The sequence below is a fragment of the Mirounga angustirostris genome, unplaced genomic scaffold (genome assembly GCF_029215605.1).
Source record: "Mirounga angustirostris isolate CCGP_5_RB_7025 unplaced genomic scaffold, mMirAng1.0.hap1 SCAF_11, whole genome shotgun sequence".
NCBI lineage: Eukaryota > Metazoa > Chordata > Mammalia > Carnivora > Phocidae > Mirounga > Mirounga angustirostris.
This window is the reverse complement of record NW_026991719.1, coordinates 11,658,340-11,673,996: the sequence shown is the minus strand read 5'-3', so window position 1 is coordinate 11,673,996 and position 15,657 is coordinate 11,658,340. Positions and strand designations below refer to the sequence as shown.

General features: G+C 40.2%; 1 long non-coding RNA gene across 1 annotated transcript in view; it reads left to right on the top strand.

Moving 5' to 3' along the window:
• Window positions 1-4,931: 4,931 nt before the first annotated feature.
• The window catches only part of LOC129045800 (uncharacterized), a 239,935-nt gene continuing 229,209 nt past the window's right edge, over window positions 4,932-15,657 (top strand). Inside the window, exon 1 of the long non-coding RNA XR_010406040.1 lies at window positions 4,932-5,920. This is a non-coding gene — a long non-coding RNA (uncharacterized LOC129045800). The remainder of the gene's footprint in view (window positions 5,921-15,657) is intronic.

Below are 15,657 nucleotides of genomic sequence, written 5' to 3'. Positions count from 1 at the left end.
TAAAGTTTAATACATGTTAAATATTAATAATGTCTGATTTTGCTGAGGCCTTCTGCCCAAGTTTCCTTGCCTGATGAAACTACCCAATTTCGGGGTCCACAGGGAAATTAAAATACAGTGTGTTGAATGCTGCAAGAAGGTTACATGTAGAGAGCAGGAAGAACAGAAACCAGGATGCATCAGAGAAGATTGAAATATACATATATTTTTATTTTAGATTATCTTTTTTATCATGTAACTTGCTTATAATTTATATTACATTTTTAAAAAGATTTTATTTATTTGAGAGAGAGTGAGTGAGTACGAGTCAGGGGAGGGGCAGAAGGGGAGAGAGGGGGAGGGGGAAAGAATGTCAAGTAGACTCCATGCTGAGCGCAGAGCCCGATGTGGGGCTTGATCTCACAACCCCAAGATCAGGACCTGAGCCAGAATCAAGAGCTGGACGCTTAACTGACAGAGCCCCCCAGGTGCCCCTATATTGCAATTTTAAATTGACTTTGGTTTTAATTTTAAATTTTTTGTGCATGTGCTATACAATTTTTTATTAAGTTTTTTATTTTAATTCCAGTATTGTTAATATACAGTGTTATGGGCGCCTGGGTGGCTCAGTCGTTGAGCGTCTGCCTTCGGCTCGGGTCATGATCCTGGGGTCCCGGGATCGAGTCCCACATCGGGCTCCCTGCTCGGCGGGAGGCCTGCTTCTCCCTCTCCCACTCCCCCTGCTTGTGTTCCTGCTCTCGCTGTCTCTCTCTGTCAAATAAATAAAATCTTTTAAAAAAAAATATACAGTGTTATATTAGTTTTAGGCATACAATACAGTGATTCAGCAATTGGATACATTTCTCAGTGCTCATCATGACAAGTGTACTCTCTAATCCCCATCACCTATTAGACTTTAATTTTAGAATAATTTTAGGCTCACAGGAAAATTGAGCAGTGGGTACAGAAATTTCCCATACACCCCCTGGCCCACACATGCACAGCCTCCCCCATTAGCAACATCCCCTACCAGAGTGGGACATTTGTTACAGTTGACGAACCTACACTGACACATCATTATTGCCCAGAGTCCATAGTTTACATTAGGGTTCACCCTTGCTGTTGTACATTCTATGGATTTGGACAAATGCATAATGCTGTGTATCCACCATTGTAGTGTCATACAGAGTATTTTCAATGCTGTAAAAATCCTCTGTGCTCTACCTATTCATCCCTCTCTCCTTTCTAACCCCTGGCAACCACTGATCTTTTTATGGTCTCCATAGTTTTGCCTTTTCCAGAATGTCAGATAGTTGGAATCATATAGTATGCAGCCTTTTCAGATTGGTTTCTTTCACTTAGTAATGTGCATTGAAGGTTCCTTCATGTCTTCTCACAGCTTGATAGCGCTGATATCTAACTCAAAAGGTTGTTATGAGGATGAAATGAGATAATCCAAATAAGGTCTTAATCCAGTGCCTAGCATATGGAGAATGTTTGGTAAAAGTTGTTATAATTATAGTTTGCACATAAGATTTTAGTGGGCTGAGATATATATACTCCTGGGGTTGTGGGATTCTATATTTTATTTATACATTGCATATATATATATATATATATACATATACTAGTTTTGGTTATTAAAAAGGAAAATCTGTGTTTTATTTCTTTGGCTCAGTTTAGGCTCTGGATTTCATTTTAATGATGGCAACTTCTCTTTAATCAAATGATTCACAATAGAAAAGAGGCTCTTTTACTGATGGGGGTATCTTAAAATACGTGTGCATGTACATATAAAATCAAGATTCATAAGTGACAATCAACCACTGAATTTTCTTTGAGATTTTGAGTAGCAGTGAGAGTTCATTCAACAAATACCAAGCAGCTGTTGCTGAGAGGGCATGGCGTGATGCCTGGACAACTGTGGGAAGGAGGAGAGTCCATGGGAAAACCAGTAAGTTCTTATAAATAAATGTTTCATGGGTTGTATAAGCAAGGTAGTTTGTATTAGAGGCAGAAACTAGTGTCTTTCAAGATAAATGATGATCAATGACACCCCAAATTTACTTTCAGTGTATACATTGCCTCACATTAATATCCTCTCTGGTTTCTGGATTATTCTTTTGAGAAAACAGAATACTGGCTGCAGTCCAAACTGAGAAATTTGGATATGAATCCTGGCTCCACCACTTACTCCGTGAGTGACCTTGGACAACTCATTTGACTTCTGACTACTCATTTTTTTCTCAGCACCATTTGTCAGTGAAAGGGACTTAAAGTATCTCCTCCATTATCCAGTATTATACATTAAGGGGCAAACAAACCTGACTTCTAGCTTCTCCCGTTAAAAATTGTTTTTGCTTTTGTTTTAGAAGGACTTTTTAGGTAACCAATTCCATTGAATGCCTTCCTCAATTAGCCACTGTTGGAAATTCTATTAATATTCAGGAAAAATAGGGCGCCTGGGTGGCTCAGTCGGTTAAGTGACTGCCTTCGGCTCAGGTCATGATCCCGGGGTCCTGGGATCGAGTCCCGCATCGGGCTCCCTGCTCTGCGGGGAGCCTGCTTCTCCCTCTCCCACTCACCCTGCTTGTGTTCCCTCTCTCGCTGTGTCTCTCTCTGTCAAATAAATAAATAAAAAATCTTAAAAAAAAAAAAATTCAGGAAAAATACCACTATTCACCAATTCCTTCAATTAGTCTCAGTTATATCCCTAAATGTAATAAGGGGGAATAGAGGCCATCCGGGAAGTTACCCAGTATTTCTGAAAATGACTTGACCAAAGTATTCATTTCTTGTAGAGCACACCCGAGATGAATTTGGGGGGGAAACACAGGCTTGGGCATTTATCAACGTTTACCAGGCAAGGGCACACAATGAAGATGAGAGATGTGAGCTGAGTCACTTAGCCAACTCTTGCCACTCTTTCTTTGTTACAAACGAGATAGCGCATGCAGAAGCCTTTGGAAATTCTAATACCCTGTGTATAAAGAAAACATAGGAGAAATTTTATTATCATGGAGTGGATAAAATAAAGCGCGTGGATTTTTTGGGAAAAAATCCTGTATATCAAGAAATACCACAAATAAAAGGCAAACAAGAAAAAGATATTTGCAACACGCATCAGAAGAACTCATTTCCCTGTTCTATAAACTGGTCATGTAAATCAATATGAAAAGACCAACAATTCAATAGAAAAACTGGTCGAAGATCAGAGTTATCTCATAGAAAATGAAGAACAAATGTCTTATAAATAAACAAAAGGATAAGGTTTTGCTCCTAGTTAAGGAAATGAAAATAAAACAACATTTACCATTTTTCACCTCTTATATTGGCACACAATTTTAGATCACACCAATGTTGGTGTGGGTGTGGGAAAACCGGTATACCCTTGGGGCAGTCTCTTTGGAGGACAATTTGTTAGTTTCCACTAAAATTGCAAAGTCCCATGCCATGTGAACCAACAATTCCTTATATAGGAATTTGTTTTCCATATATATATATACACACACACACACACACACACACACACACACACACACACACAGCTATATATTTGAGATTATTTACTGCAGCATGATTTATAACAGTAAGTGGCTGAAAAAAAGCCTCATCATCCATCACGGGTGACTAGGTAAAATCTGTTATGGGACACCTGTACAATGGCAAACTCTGCAGTCGATTCCATGTCTAACTTGCTTCGGCTCAGGTCATGATCTCATGATCTCAGGGTGGTGAGATCGAGCCCCGGTCGGGCTCCGTGCTCAGTGCAGAGTCAGCTTGGGATTCTCTGTCTCCCTCTCCCTCTGCCTCCTCCCCCTGCTCACGTGCTCTCTCTCGCTCTCAAAATAAAATAAAATCTTTAAGAACAAAACAAAACCGCATATAGGGACTAACAGGACTAAGACATTTCAACTAAATGCAATGCGTGGACTTTGAATCCTTATGATGGATCAACTTTAAAAGTGCATTTATAAGTCATTTGGGGACGTTTGAACACTGACTGGAAATTCTGATAATACTAAATAATTATTGTTATTTTTTTTAGGTTTGGTAATGATGTCGAAGTTATATTTAAAGAAGAGCCTTTATATTTCAGAGTAGCCTAATGAAACATTCTGGGGGAAGTAATCTGCTGTTTGGGATTTGCTTCATAACAGTCTATAGATTATGAAGGTAATAGTGTATTCATCTCTGGGCAGGAAGGAGAACACAGATGAGACAAGACTGACTGTGAGTTTAAGACAACTGTATGGGTCGATGGGTACATGGGGTTTCAATATACTCTTCTTTTGCTACTTGAGTGTTTGAAGTCTTCCCTAATAAAAAGTCAAAACTGAAAGGTAAAACCTGAAGCTACAAATGTTCAAATCAAAAGCTAAAAATTAAACAGACACTAAAAATGAAAAAGCAAGGTGGGTAATTATCAGTGTAGTAATCTAACAAGGAATCTGCACAGAAAAATTCTGGAAAGAAAGCCTGCTGTTTTCCTTCTTGGGAAGGCTGATGGGGGCCTAGGATATTTACTTTTCAGTATTTTGATAATGTTTTAAAACAAAGCTACAAAAACACAGTGCTGTACAAATATTAAATCTCCTATTAGAAATAATGTATGCCACAGTTAAATACAAATGAGCGAAGGTTCTCAGCAGGGCTCTCCGATTAGCACATTTATTAATTTCAGGTCCTGCTCAGACTTCTACTGACGCTGTTTTAATTAAAGTCTTCAGCTTACTTGGAATCATTTAGTGCTTGGTAGAAAATGATAATACAGTTAACTCTATTCTTTTATATTTATATATCATTAAACATAAATATAATTAAAATATAGTATATATTGATGTATCTTTAATTAAAATATATAATTAAATCTGCATGCTTGATCTCATTAAACATTTATTGGACTATATATATACATTTTTCAAATAAACAGAAAAATAGAAATATAATGGACATCCACATCTATTTTTTTTCCCATATTCGCTTCATCTATTTGTGCAGAGTATTTTCGAGTAACTGAAAGACATTTTGACAGCTCACCCCTAAATAGCTCAGTATGCCTCTCTCAGCTGTGTCCAGTCTACTAATAAGCCCATTAAAGGCATTCTTCATTTGTCACAGTGTTTTTGAGTTGTAGCATTTCTTTTTGGTTCTTAGGATTTCCATCTCTCTGCTTACATTGCCCATCTTTTCGTGCATGATGTCTGTCCATTAGAGCCCTTAGCATATTAATCATCGTTGTTTTGAATTCCCGGTCTGATAACTCCAACATCCCTGCCATGTCTTTTTCTGTTGCTTGCTCTGTCTCTTCAGACTGTTTTTTTTTTTTTTTTTTTTGGTCTTTTAGTATGCGTTCTTAGGTTTTCTCGATAGCCAGATGTGATGTACCGGGTAAAAGAAACTGATAGAAACAAGCCTTTAGTAATTTGGTGATACAGTGTCGGGGTGGGGAAGTGTCTTATAGTCCTAGGATTAGGTCTTAATCTCTAGGGAGCCTGTGTCTCTGGACTGTGAATTTCACAAGTCTTTCTCAGTTTCCCCTTCGTCCCCTGGGGGAACAGGATGGCTAGAGTCGGCTGGATGGAGTCGGGTATTTCCCTTCTCCCAGGTCTTTTGGGCTCCTGTTAAATGACTTCTCCGGAGGGTGGACTTTTGTTAAGAAAAACAGAGCACTCTTGTGTATTTCAAAATGGATCCCTTCCCCCTCTCCCTGTTGGAAGCCCGAGGGGATTTTTCTCCGAAATTTACTGTGGGATCCTGGTCCAGCTCCTGGAGTTAAAACTCACAGAAGTGTGAGGGCCCTTCGATGAGTGGGTCCCCCTGGGGTTTGTAACTCTCGGATTCGGGCGCCGGAAGCCTCTGGCTGCTGGTCTGTTACACTTCCGCTTTCCCTGCTCTGACACGGGCTCCTGTGCAGGCTGCAGATCCTGCTTCTGCTCCGGTAAGTGCTGATTCTCTTTATTTGCCTGTCTCTCCGATTTGGGGATTTGCCCCGTGACCTTACTTCTCTTACGGATCTAAGAAGAGTTGATTTTTCAGTTTGTTCAGTTCTTCACTTGTTGGATGGACTGGTGACTTCCAAGCTCCTTATAAATGGGACCAGAAACTGCCAGGTCCCATTTGTCTCTCTCTCTCTCTTTCTTACTCTCTCACTCTTTTTCCCCCATTGACCTGAAGAGGCTCCCATAGGGGACTTAGGGTTTATCCCTAAGGGATGATCCCCTAAGAACACAGGAAGAATTGCCCACCGTCGGGCATTTGCTGGGTCTCTCCAGGTTTCCTGCTGCCTGGGATTGGTGTCTCTCCCTCCCCTTAGCAGATGCTGCTTCCCATGGTCCCAATGGCCCACAAGCCTGTCAGGTGCTATCAGCAGAAGACCCAACGGTGCGGTACTTGTTTAGCACTTTCCCGAGTCCAGGATTCCCGGACTCCCTCTGCTTGCAAGGCCACTCATGAAAGGGAGTCCATTTTTTGTAATTTCACCCATGATGCTTTCTGCTGTGCACACATCCTACTGTAGAACCCTCTTGCTTATGAGTTTCAGCCTGCATCGTGTGACGATTGTTGGTGTTTGTCCAAAGCCTTTGATGGTTCGTAGGGTCCAACGTGAAGCTCTGCTTCAAACAATAGTTCCATAACAGTTCCATTTCCTGGACTTGTTCACGTTTTACCTCGTGGGGTCATTTCGCTTGTCCCGCTGTGCCCTGTACTTGCTCTAAATGCAAGTCCGAGCTTCCAGCTTGGTTCAGTGCACATGAAGCATTTATTGTGCAGAATACTTCTTAAGTGATGGTGTGTATTTCCTACCACATCACCTCAGGGGGCTCATAAGATCTGATTGTCCCATTACTATTTGAAAATGCTGATTAATCACTGGCTTAAAATGGTGACAGCCCGATCCCTCCCTTGTAAAGTTACATTTCCCCCCTGGCAAGCTGTTTGTAATCTCTAGGGTGATTCTTTGGCACCATGTGATGATCCAATTCCCCGTTAACAATTTACCTAATGGTTTTCACATCTGTGGTTAATCCTTGCCCTAACGAAGGACTACGTAAGAGGCTACCGATTGGTGGTTTTCTAAACCAGTCATTTGTTTTACATTCATCAGCTGTCATTCTACTTTGAGAAAGAGCTTTCTCATCAGCTGTGTCAATTTGATTACACTGAAACATAATTCCTATTGCAAACCGGGATAAATGTTTTCTTCAATACAAATTCCAAAGTAAGGAGGAGGTGTAATATTCTCCCTCAGTGATGGCAAATGAGTCTTTTGTTGCTGTTTTCTTCGCACAGACCCGTGGATTTTAATATAGTCAATGCATTTCAATCAGCGATAGTCACATTTTTCGGAAGGCATGTGATTTTCATTTATTGCAATAGAAGTTTACAAACGTGCCAGCTAATTTTGATTAGAATATTATGAAAATTTGCTTGCATTCTTTAAGTATATATCTTTATTCTACTGTTTGATTCTTAGCCCCAAATCCGGTTAGTCTTTGAGCACTTCCCTTGCTTTTTAGCTCAACAGGCCATCCCGTGTTCACCTAGCATTTTCCATATCCCATATCTAGAAACCACTCTTTCTCTAAAGAGCACTGCTTCTTTTTAGTAGTTAATGGCATTTAGGAATCATAGTTTCTGGCATGTCTTTATTAGCAGACAGCTTTAGAACACACACACAATGAGTTTATATTGATTTTTTTTAAAGATTTTATTTATTTATTTGAAAGAGAGAGACACAGTGAGAGAGGGAACACAAGCAGGGGGAGTGGGAGAGGGAGAAGGAGAAGCAGGCTTCCCGCCGATCAGGGAGCCCGATGTGGGGCTCCGTCCCAGGACCCTGGGATCATGACCTGAGCGGAAGGCAGATGCTTAACGACTGAGCCACGCAGGCGCCCCGAGTTTATATTGATTTTTACAGCATTCTTATTTGGTTCTATACTTAGGGCTCTTTTCTCTTACACTGAAAAATCTTGGATTCTATCATTTATTTATTTTATTCTTTAATATACAAAAATGGTTTCAATTAGCAATACAGTATTACCACTAACCATAAAACTACTGAATAAAATTCAAGATTTTTTTTTTTGCGTTTTTCTTTTTCTTATAATGTATCCCCAAAGGATGAAAAGAAAATGCTGTGTTTTGGAGACACTTGAAATAATTATTTTCTATGGTTATAATGTCAGTTTGATATATAACTGGGTTCATTTGTTTCAGTTGGTTTTCAATTTGAGGAATTAGTTTTTTTTTGACATTCTGAAAGGTTTCTTAACTTCTTTTAAATTACAGAGGAACCCATTAGTGTTTATGGGCATGAGCACCTAGCTTCCTCTTAGTTAATGTCCCCGATGGACCTCTACACAGAACCTCTAATCCTTGAATTTTCGGTTGGTTCTCCAGTCTCTTCGATAATGGCCTCTGTGTAAACTTTTCTAGTAATTATGCTCTTATAAATATTCAATTATAGATACTGAATTTGGATACTTGCCTGAAATTATTTCATCTATTTCCACCTCTTTTAATTCCTCCACTCCAAAATTCCAGTTTGATGATCTATTTTAGAGAGAGCGCACCCACACACAAAAGCGTGAATTTGAGTGGGGGGAGGGGCAAAGGGGGGGAGAGAGAGAGAGAGAATCTCGAGGCGCCACACCCATCCTGGAGCCCCAGGCAGGGCTCGATCTCACCACTCTGAGATCATGACCTGGGACAAAATCAAGAGTGGGATGCTTAACCAACTGAGCCACCCAGGTGCCCCCAGTTATTTTTCTTTCAATATGCTTGGGAGTTTTAAACTGATGGTAGAATACCAACTGAAAGAAGACTCATAGGCTCTAAAGAAAGAGAAAGTAGCTGAAGTCCCCTGGCTAGGTCTCATTCTATGAGAGGAGCCTGCTCATTGGCAGGATGGCTGCACACCCACGTGGCTGGAGGAAACATTGTTTACAGCATCCGCGTGATTGGTTGGTTCCCATGCTTGACTAGTCATAACAGATTGTTAATAACATTCCTGTTTGGAGGCCTTCGGATTTCATTTCCCAAATCAATTCCTGTCCTTGTTGCGATCTCTTTCAAATAAAGATAAGCAAGAATAAACTTCTTATGTGATTAGAAACTTCATAAGGAGTCTGCTGAGCAAATCTGAAGCAACTGAGTTTAGTTCATATCCTTTTATCCGAGAAGATTAAATACAGTCGTTTTCTAGTGCAAGCTAATTAGCTTCTCCCTCGTGTCCACAGATGGAGCACACATTTTGCTTTCATAAAGACAACAACACGGTTTTCATGGTAATGTGCCTTTGGCTCTGGAAGAGAATGAAAAAAGTTGCTGTTGAAAAATTAATTGCCTTCTTTCCCCTCTCTAGATTATAGAATAAAATACTGAAGGTTTGGGGCGCCTGGGTGGCTTAGTTGGTTGGGCGACTGCCTTCGGCTCAGGTCATGATCCTGGAGTCACAGGATCGAGTCCCGCATCGGGCTCCCTGCTCGGTGGGGAGCCTGCTTCTCCCTCTGACCCTCCCCCCTCTCATGCTCTCTCTAACTCATTCTCTCTCTCAAATAAATAAATAAATAATCTTAAAAAAAAATACTGAGGGTTTTCTGGCAACATGTAATTTGGTACTTTACCTTTGAAGAGTAAGGGTGGAAAAGACCATAGAAAGAACTCAATGAAACATTAAAGTCCCTATTGAAAAATATGGGCCCTAGAAATAAAACTCAGAAAATAAGAAATACAAATGGAAAACATGTACATCATTAGTGGCCAAGTGCTGTACATGTGATTTATACAATAAGGATTTTTTTTTGCCTATCCAAAAATGTGATTCCCCTCCCCACCCAACACATAATACTTGGTAGTGGTAAGAGTGTAGTTAAATAGCTACTTATAAAATAGATGTTGGGAGTCCAAATTCATCAACCATTCTGGAAGACAAATTGGAAATGTACCTCAAAAAGCTACATATTCGGGCGCCTGGGTGGCTCAGTTGGTTAAGCGACTGCCTTCAGCTCAGGTCATGATCCTGGAGTCCCAGGATCGAGTCCCGCATCGGGCTCCTTGCTCAGCAGGGAGTCTGCTTCTCCCTCTCATCCTCCTCCCTCTCGTGCTCTTTATCTCTCATTCTTTCTCTCTCAAATAAATAAATAAAATCTTTAAAAAAAAAAAAGCTAGATATTCATTTCCCAGGAATATATTCTAAGGACATGATTGGAATGTAAGCATGAGTTTATGGAAAACAATATTCATTGTAACACTATTATGGCAGAGAATTAGAAATGAAAGACATTTAAAGACAAAGATGGTTATAGAAATTCTGGTACATCTATATAATAAAATCTTAGGTAGCTTTCAAATATTTTGAAAGAATGTAGGATGGCATAGGAAGTGTTTATAGTGAAATAAGTGAAAAAGGAAGATATAAGGGTTACAGTATTGTAAACAAAACAAAAAGCAGAAAACATTCTATCCCCCTTCCTTCCGTCACACTTCCATACACATACATGAAATACTGGAAAGAAATACACTAACATGTAAAAATAATTGGATTTATTTCATTATGACTTATTTTCCAAATTTTTAACAATAAGGATATATTACTTTATGAAAAGTAAATGGAGGATGATTTCTAGAAAATGCATTAGAACAGGCCTGTATACCTCCACTTTCCAATCAATACCTACCAAAATGTACACAACACAGTTTTAACTCCAAACCTTACTTGGAAACTAGGAAAGACCCTAACTCTTTCCCAAGTGTCCAGAGAACAGTGACCAGGTACAATAAAATCAGTCAAAGTTGAGAAAACTTTGGAGCCAACAACACTTTTTCCTGCATGTGAGGCTGGCGCGAGATGACTAAAGGTGAGAGAAGATTCTAAGGACCAGACCAGGGCAGAGCTGAGGTGTGAGCGGCCTTTAGCAAGAATGACTGAGGAGCATTACTTGTTTAAGCCATTAAAGCCTCTAGTATGCAGCTGAATCTAAATTTACCTGATACACTGATATAAACAAACAATTTTCATATAAGTAATTGGGTTAAAAATCATAGAAGCAGTCACACAACTGGGGGGGGTGAGGGGAGTTAGAATTTTCCCTCATTTCCCACAAAATTATTAATAGATATCATTCCATTTCCATTTAACATTTTTAAAATTAATATATTTTATATAGGCGATGTGTGTTTGTTAAAATTATAATTTAAAATAAAATATATAACTATAAACTTACCAGAGAGGGACTAAGAGCTAACAAAAGAATAATTACGTAAAAAAAAATAAAAGGAGGGGTTGGAGCAAGATGGCGGAGGAGTAGGAGACCTGGATTTCGTCTCCTCTCAGGAATTCAGCTGGATAGGGATCAAACCATTCTGAACACCTACAAACTCAACAGGAGATCGAAGAAAAGAATAGCAACAACTCTCTGAACAGAAAAGCGACCACTTACTGGAAGGTAGGACGTGCGGAGAAGTGAATCCGAGGCGATATTCGGGAGGCTAGACGGCGGGGGAGGGGCCTCCGTCGGCCGCTTCTGGCAAGTGATAGAGCCGCGGAGCACAAAATCGGAACTTTTAGAAGTCTGCTCTGCTGAGGGATGTCGCTCTGGTGGCTAAGTGGGGGGTGGAACCCTTGTGGGACAGTGTGGTCTCAGGACCTTCGGGGTCACAGAAAGACCGGGGGTGCCTGAGTGCAGCAGAGCTCCCAGGTATCAGAGCGGGAAAGCCGGCTGCAGAGATGGAGCCAAGGCGCGGGCCCTCAGCTCGGGGTTGCCATAAACCGTGATCTGCAGCAGTCAGGCCACTGCTCCTCCAGCAGGGACCCAACAAGCGGCAGATCTGGGGAGACTCCCCTTCCTCCCCCGGGAGGAGCCACGTGGGAGTGCACCACAGGGATCTGCTGGGTTTGGAGACTCCGCACGGGGTCATGTGCCAGATAGAAATGCGCGATCACAGGCCGGGTGAGCACGGAGTGCGGCCGGAGACCGGGGAGACGGGAGTGACTGACTGCTTTTCTCTGGGGGCTCACTGAGGAGCGGGGCCCCGAGTTCTCGGCTTCTACAGGGTGGAGATTGGGAGGCTGCCATTTTCACTCTCGGCCTCCAAAGCTGTATGGAAAGCTTGCAGGGAACAAAAGCTCCCGAGAGCAAGCCCGAGCAGATTACTTAGCCTGGATCGGGCAAGGGTGGGGCAATTCCGCCTCCGGGAAAGACATTTGGAAACCACGGCAACAGGCCCCTCCCCCAGAAGATCAGTGAGAACAGCCAGCCAAGACCAAGTTTACTGATCAATGAGAACGGCAGAACTCCAGCGCTAGGGGAATACTACACATAGAATTCATGGCTTTTTTACCATGATTCTTCAGTCTTTCAAAGTTAATTCTTTTTTTTACTGTCTTTTTTCTTTTTTTTTTTGAATTTTTTTTTCCCTTTTTCAACCAACATCTTATCAATCCCTTTTAAAAAAAACATTTTTATTATTCATTTTTAGAGTCATATTCTATCCCTTCATAGTAGTTACCCATATTTTTGGCATATATATATAAGTTGTTCTCTCTTTAAAATTTTGAGATAGTTTCTTCTAACAGATCAAAATATACCCTAAATCCCTAGTGTATGTTTTTTTCTACTCCCCTGCCTGATCACATTCTCTCCCTTTTTTTTTTTTTAAATCCTCTTCTTTCTTTTCTCAACTTCTTATCAATTCCTTTTACACAATTTTTTATAATTTACATCTTTACAGTCCTATTCCATCCCTTCATCATATCAACCCTTATTTTTGTACATATATAAGTTTTTCTTTCTTTAAAATTTTGGGAGGCACTTTCTTCTAATAGACCAAAATACACGCAAAATCTAGTGTGTGGCACTGATCTATATACCAGCCTGATCATATTTGATCACATTCTGTTTTTTTTGTTGTTGTTGTTCTGTTTTTGTTTGTTTTTATCTTTATCTTTTTTTTTTCTTTTTTCTCTCTTTCCCTTTCTTTTCCCGCTGCTTCAGGTCTTTTCTGATTTGTTTAGAGTATATTTTCTGGGGATGTTGTTACCCTGCTAGCATTTTGTTCTCTCATTAATCTATTCTCCTCTGCACAAAATGACAAGATGGAAAAAATCACCTCAACAAAAAGAACAAGAGGTAGTACCGACTACCAGGGACCTACTCAATATGGACATTAGTACGATGTCAGATCTAGAGTTCAGAATCATCACTTTAAAGATACTAGCTGGGCTTGAAAAAAGCATGGAAGTTATTAGAGAAACCCTTTCTGGAGAAGTAAAAGAACTAAAATCTAACCAAGTAGAAATCAAAAAGGCTATTAATGAGGTGCAATCAAATATGGGGGCGCTAACTGCTAGGATAAATGAGGCAGAAGAGAGAATCAGTGATATAGAAGACCAAATGATGGAAAATAAAGAAGCTGAGAAAAAAAGAGATAAACAACTACTGGATCACGAGGGCAGAATTCAAGAGATAAGTGATACCATAAGATGAAACAACATTAGAATAATTGGGATCCCAGAAGAAGAAGAAAGAGACAGAGGGGCAGAAGGTATAATGGAGCAAATTATAGCAGAGACCGTCCCTAATTTGGGGAAGGAAACAGGCATAAAAATCCAGGAAGCACAGAGAACCCCTCTCAAAATCAATAAAAATAGGGGGCGCCTGGGTGGCTCAGTTGGTTAAGCGACTGCCTTTCGGCTCAGGTCATGATCCTGGAGTCCCGGGATCGAGTCCCGCATCGGGCTCCCTGCTTGGTGGGGAGTCTGCTTCTCCCTCTGACCCTCCTCCCTCTCATGCTCTCTGTATCTCATTCTCTCTGTCTCAAGTAAATAAATAAAATCTTAAAAAAAAAAAATCAATAAAAATAGGTCAACACCCCAACATCTAATAGTAAACTTACGAGTCTCAGAGACAAAGAGAAAATCCTGAAAGCAGCTTGGGAGAAGAGAGATGTAACCTACAATGGTAGAAATATTAGATTGGCAACAGACGTATCCACAGAGACCTGGCAGGCCAGAAAGGACTGGCATGATATATTCAGAGCACTAAATGAGAAAAATATGCAGCCAAGAATACTATATCCAGCTAGGCTGTCATTGAAAATTGAAGGAGAGATAAAAAGCTTCCAGGACAAACAAAAACTAAAGGAATTTGCAAACATGAAACCAGCCTTACAAGAGATATTGAAAAGGGTCCTCTAAGCAAAGAGAGACCCTAAAAGCAACATAGACCAGAAAGGAACACAGACAATATACAGTAACAGTCACCTTACAGGCAATACAATGGCACTAAATTTGTATCTTTCAATAGTTACCCTGAATGTAAATGGGCTAAATGCCCCAATCAAAAGACACAGGCTATCAGATTGGATTAAAAAACAAGACCCATAGATATGCTGTCTTCAAGAGACTCATTTTAGACCCAAAGACACCCCCAGATTGAAAGTGAAGGGGTGGAAAACCATTTACCATGCTAATGGACACCAAAAGAAAGCTGGGGTGGCAATCCTTCTATCAGACAAATTAGATTTTAAACCAAAGACTGTAATAAGAGATGAGGAAGGACACTATATCCTACTTAAAGGGTCTATCCAACAAAAAGATCTAACAATTGTAAATATCTATGCCCCTAACCTGGGAGCAGCCAATTATATAAGGCAATTAATAACAAAAGCAAAGAAACACATCGACAACAATACAATAATAGTGGGGGACTTTAACACCCCCCTCACTGAAATGGACAGATCGTCTAAGCAGAAGGTCAACAAGGAAATAAAGACTTTAAATGACACACTGGACCAAATGGACTTCACAGACATATTCAGAACATTCCATCCCAAAGCAACGGAATACACATTCTTCTCTAGTGCCCATGGAACATTCTCCAGAATCGATCACATCCTAGGTCATAAATCAGGTCTCAACCGGTACCAAAAGATTGGGATCATTCCCTGCCTATTTTCTGACCACAATGCTTTGAAACTACAACTCAATCACAAGAGGAAAGTCGGAAAGAACTCAAATACATGGAGGCTAAAGAGCATCCTACTGAAGAATGAATGGGTCAACCAGGAAATTAAAGAAGAATTAAAAAAATTCATGGAAACCAATGAAAATGAAAACACAACTATTCAAAATCTTTGGGATGCAGCAAAGGCAGTCCTAAGAGGAAAGGATATAGCAATACAAGCCTTTCTCAAGAAATAAGAAAGGTCTCGAGTACACAACCTAACCCTCCACCTAAAGGAGCTGGAGAAAGAACAGCAAATAAAGCCTAAACCCAGCAGGAGAAGAGAAATAATAAAGATCAGAGCAGAAATCAATGAAATAGAAACTAAAAGAGCAGTAGAACAGATCAACGAAACTAGGAGCTGGTTCTTTGAAAGAATGAACAAGATGGATAAACCCCTGGCCAGACTTATCAAAAAGAAAAGAGAAATGACCCAAATCAACAAAATCATGAATGAAAGAGGAGAGATCACAACCAACACCAAAGAAATACAAACAATTATAAGAACATATTATGAGCAACTCTATGCCAGCAAATTCGATAACCTGGAAGAAATGGATGCATTCCTAGAGATGTATCAACTACCAAAACTGAACCAGGAAGAAATAGAAAACCTGAACAGACCTATAACCACTAAGGAAATTGAAGCAGTCATCAAAAATCTCCCAAC